The sequence below is a fragment of the Bombina bombina genome, chromosome 6 (genome assembly GCF_027579735.1).
Source record: "Bombina bombina isolate aBomBom1 chromosome 6, aBomBom1.pri, whole genome shotgun sequence".
Lineage (NCBI taxonomy): Eukaryota > Metazoa > Chordata > Amphibia > Anura > Bombinatoridae > Bombina > Bombina bombina.
In genome coordinates, this window is record NC_069504.1 from 86,658,574 (window position 1) to 86,662,290 (window position 3,717).

Genomic DNA, 3,717 nt, shown 5'->3' on the forward strand with positions numbered 1-3,717 from the left:
ACTGAACACAGTCATTCAACACCAAATCCTGTAACCAAGGGTCATGTTATTTTTATCTGAATTGATCACATGGGAAACTGAAAATGTCATGTCATGTTAACCCTAACAGTGCCAAAATGTATATTGTGTCTAGCAGCAGCTATAGGTTTACAGAAAGAGAGCTTTAACAAGGCATTTATTGATTTCTGGAAAATATTTTAGATTCTGCAGCAACTGGATGCGTCATTTGTGCGTGCGTAATTACATTGCTATTTCTGAGAGTTAAGAGTTTCATGGTGATGGGATTTATAATTTATGTAATCCAATTGGAAAGCTAAAAATGTAACTTCAATGTCTTCATTCGCTCTCTCCTTTATTTATAATAATGTTGTTAATGATCTCTATATCAGGATTTCCAGCATATGTCCTGGGGCCCTCCAGTATCCTTCTATGTCATGTCGTTTTCTGCATCTGCACATTTAAGTCCAGTGCAAATACAATACATATGTTTCAGTGGGAGTATGTATGCAGTTTTGTGTTTGTTTTGTAAAAAAAAAATCGTTTTTTTTCATAGATATTTTTAAAACGTGCTCCTGTCATCTAAAAAAGACAAAGAAAGCATTGTGGCCCCTGGTAATATGATTGGACATGCCAGTTGTATCATTTTCTGGAACGAATATTCCTATCAAGGTAATGATTGAACTCTGGACAACTCTTTAGGTTCTGAAGCAATTGGATCACACTGTAAACGTGTTCCCAATCTGAGAATGAGTGGGATTTCCTATAATGATGGTGTGGTTTTCCAGCACTCCACTAATAAGCATATGAGAGCTGGAGTCATGTGAAGCTCTGCCAGAAGAGCAAGTGGCTGCCTAGCACAGTGCAAACGTCTGCCTGTCTCACTCCTCCCATCCTGCTGCTCTGGGCTTGAGGCAGATCTGCTCCAGAAGATACTCTCAGAGCTGCTGCAGTTTGTTGACACAGTGGATGAATGGCTAGCTGAACTCCTGCCCAAACTCTGACATTACCCACATCCATCAGAGGGAGAGGACACAGAGCTCTTGCAAGCACAGACTGATCACAGGGACTTCTCCTAATGCACCAAGAAACACTCTCATTCTTTTTGGGCTATAGTGGAGTGGATATTATTACACTTTCTGTAATGCCATAACACAAGCAACTTCATTTAGTGCTTACTATCTCCTGGACGTAGACTGGATAACTGCTGGCAAATTCCTTATCTACAAACAGCTCTTATCTCACTGGGACTCCCTTTACTTGCTGCACAGCTAAAAGGTAAAGCTTAATTTCTAGATCAGTAAACATACTTCCAGTTCAAGTCGTTAGTTATGTAATATGTGGCGTTATGACATTTCACTTAGCTATTCTGCATTTTTATTTGGCTGAGTACATTGTGCTTAGGAATTTGATTAGTAATCTTTATTTGTTAGTAATGAAAAACAAGTTTTATTAAAGCTGGGAAACCACACAAGTCTACCATCTGCATATGGATTATCATCACTGAGACCTTATTAAAAAGCTCTTTAAAAACTATAATAACAAATAGATTTCTGAACTGTAATATTTGTAAAAATGCTCAGTGTTTATTAAAGAAAATATTACTAATACAAAAAGGGTTTATAAATGCAATATTTAGTTAAATTGTGTCACACTCCTTTTTGTAGACTTAAAATTAAAAATGTGTCAATGACATTACTTGGGGACCTACATTTATAAAAAATATTGTCATCAACTATATTTATTTTATTTTTTACATCAACTATATTTATTTTATACAGTTCTGCTATTGTTTTGAAAGTACATCTTAAAATAGTTACTTATCTTTAAAAAAAAAAAGATATCTCTATAGAGTTTGGAAAATTGTTTCAGATATTTCTTTTTATCTAGCAATTATAATCAATGTGCTTATTTGGAGACCTGACACAATTAAAAAACAATGAAATAATCAATAATTATTAAAATTGGCTCCGTATCATATTTTATCATCTAATCAAACTATAAGTTTTTTTATCCACCTCCAATCTACTTTTTACTATAAAATAAATATTATGAGGTGCATATGTATCTTTGCTTTCTCAAGTATTAAATCTTTATTACAGTTTCAAATACACACATGATGTCATTGTATTTATATATAAACATTTATTTTTTCCCCAGTACCTATTTAAGTCAGCCGGTATAAGTTTGGGGTTACTGATACTAAATAACACAAGTTCTGAATATTAGACACAGCGCAATCCTCAGAGTGCTTGTTGGTAAATGCCTGACTTAGTTGCAACTGTATCTCTTATACAGATCCGGGCTTGAGACAGCTGTTCTGAATGTGTTGTCAGTAAAAGGGATTGGGGAAAGTACACAAGGGAAGCATATTGCACAAAGTTAGAGAGGCTTAGAACTCGTTAAAGAAATTGCCACTTTATTGCAAGAACAGTAAATGCATGGACTAGCCTCTAATGTATAGAAGAAGTGTGTGATTCACAAAGGGATTTATTCTGTTTGGGGGTACCTACAGTTCAGGGAAGGAACACGATTAATAGAGAAATTAAGCAGAATTTGGGAAGAAAATGTTTGGATATTTGTGGGTTATGTTAACTGACGTCAATAACTGTTTACCAGTAAATCTCTGTTTTAATTAATATGTATTTGGCTGTGCTCTCAGTAAGATATTCAGCTAGATTTACAATATACCATAGCTATACTTTTTCATAAGAATTTTATCTTGATGAAAGTGAGAACTATGAATTTATTTGTGATATCAGGATAGTCAGCAAGTGTCAGATTGGTGTAAACATAAATTTGGGTTCATATAAAGGGAGAGATCTATTATTTCTGACATTACTGATGCTGTGCTGGATGACAGCATATGATTTTCTTGCATTGCTCTGTATTTTAAACGTATTGAAATCTGGCAGAAACTATCCAAACAGGATATTTCTACTTCTGAGCTATAATCCCAACACTTCTGCTTTACATCAGAGTGTTTGACTTTTATGCTGCCACAGTAAATGCAAGAAAGGAACCCACTGTGGTTTGTTACCTAAAGACAGTGTAACATGATCATACCTTCCAATAAACATTCATTTAAGGGTTAATTTCATTCATTTGTGGATATTGCTATGGTATTATTCTCTTACAACACACCATTTTTGGGGGATTTGTTTTTAGCAGGTAATGTTATAACTTCCCAAATTTCCTTCTGTCCTTACTAAAAGAGTAGGTAAATAGTATTAAAGGGACACTAAACCCAATTTTTTTCCTTAAAGGGACACTGGACCCAATTTTTTTCTTTTGTGAATCAGATAGAGCATGACATTTTAAGCAACTATCAAATTTACTCCTATTATCACATTTTCTTCATTCTCTTGGTATTTTTATTTGAAATGCAAGAATTTAAGTTCAGATGCCGGCCCATTTTTAGTGAACAACCTGGGTTGTCCTTGTTGATTGGTGGATAAATTCATCCACCAATAAAAAAAGTGCTGTCCACAGTTCTTTTTCAAATGAAGATAGCAAGAGAACAAAGAAAAATTGATAATAGGAGTACATTAGAAAGTTGCTTAAAATTTCATGCTCTATCTGAATCACAAAAGAAAACATTTGGGTACAGTGTCCCTTTAAATGATTCAGATAGAACAGGACATTTTAAGCAACCTAACTAATTTACTCCTATTATCATTTTATCTTCGTTCTCTTGTGACCTTTATATTAAAAGAAGGG

At 34.2% G+C, this 3,717-nt stretch overlaps 1 protein-coding gene across 1 annotated transcript in view; it reads left to right on the forward strand.

Moving 5' to 3' along the window:
• Nucleotides 1-836: 836 nt before the first annotated feature.
• Nucleotides 837-3,717, forward strand: part of SEMA3D (semaphorin 3D) — a 257,776-nt gene continuing 254,895 nt past the window's right edge. The window contains exon 1 of the mRNA XM_053716507.1: nucleotides 837-1,275. The gene's annotated coding sequence lies outside the window, so the exon portion shown is untranslated. The remainder of the gene's footprint in view (nucleotides 1,276-3,717) is intronic.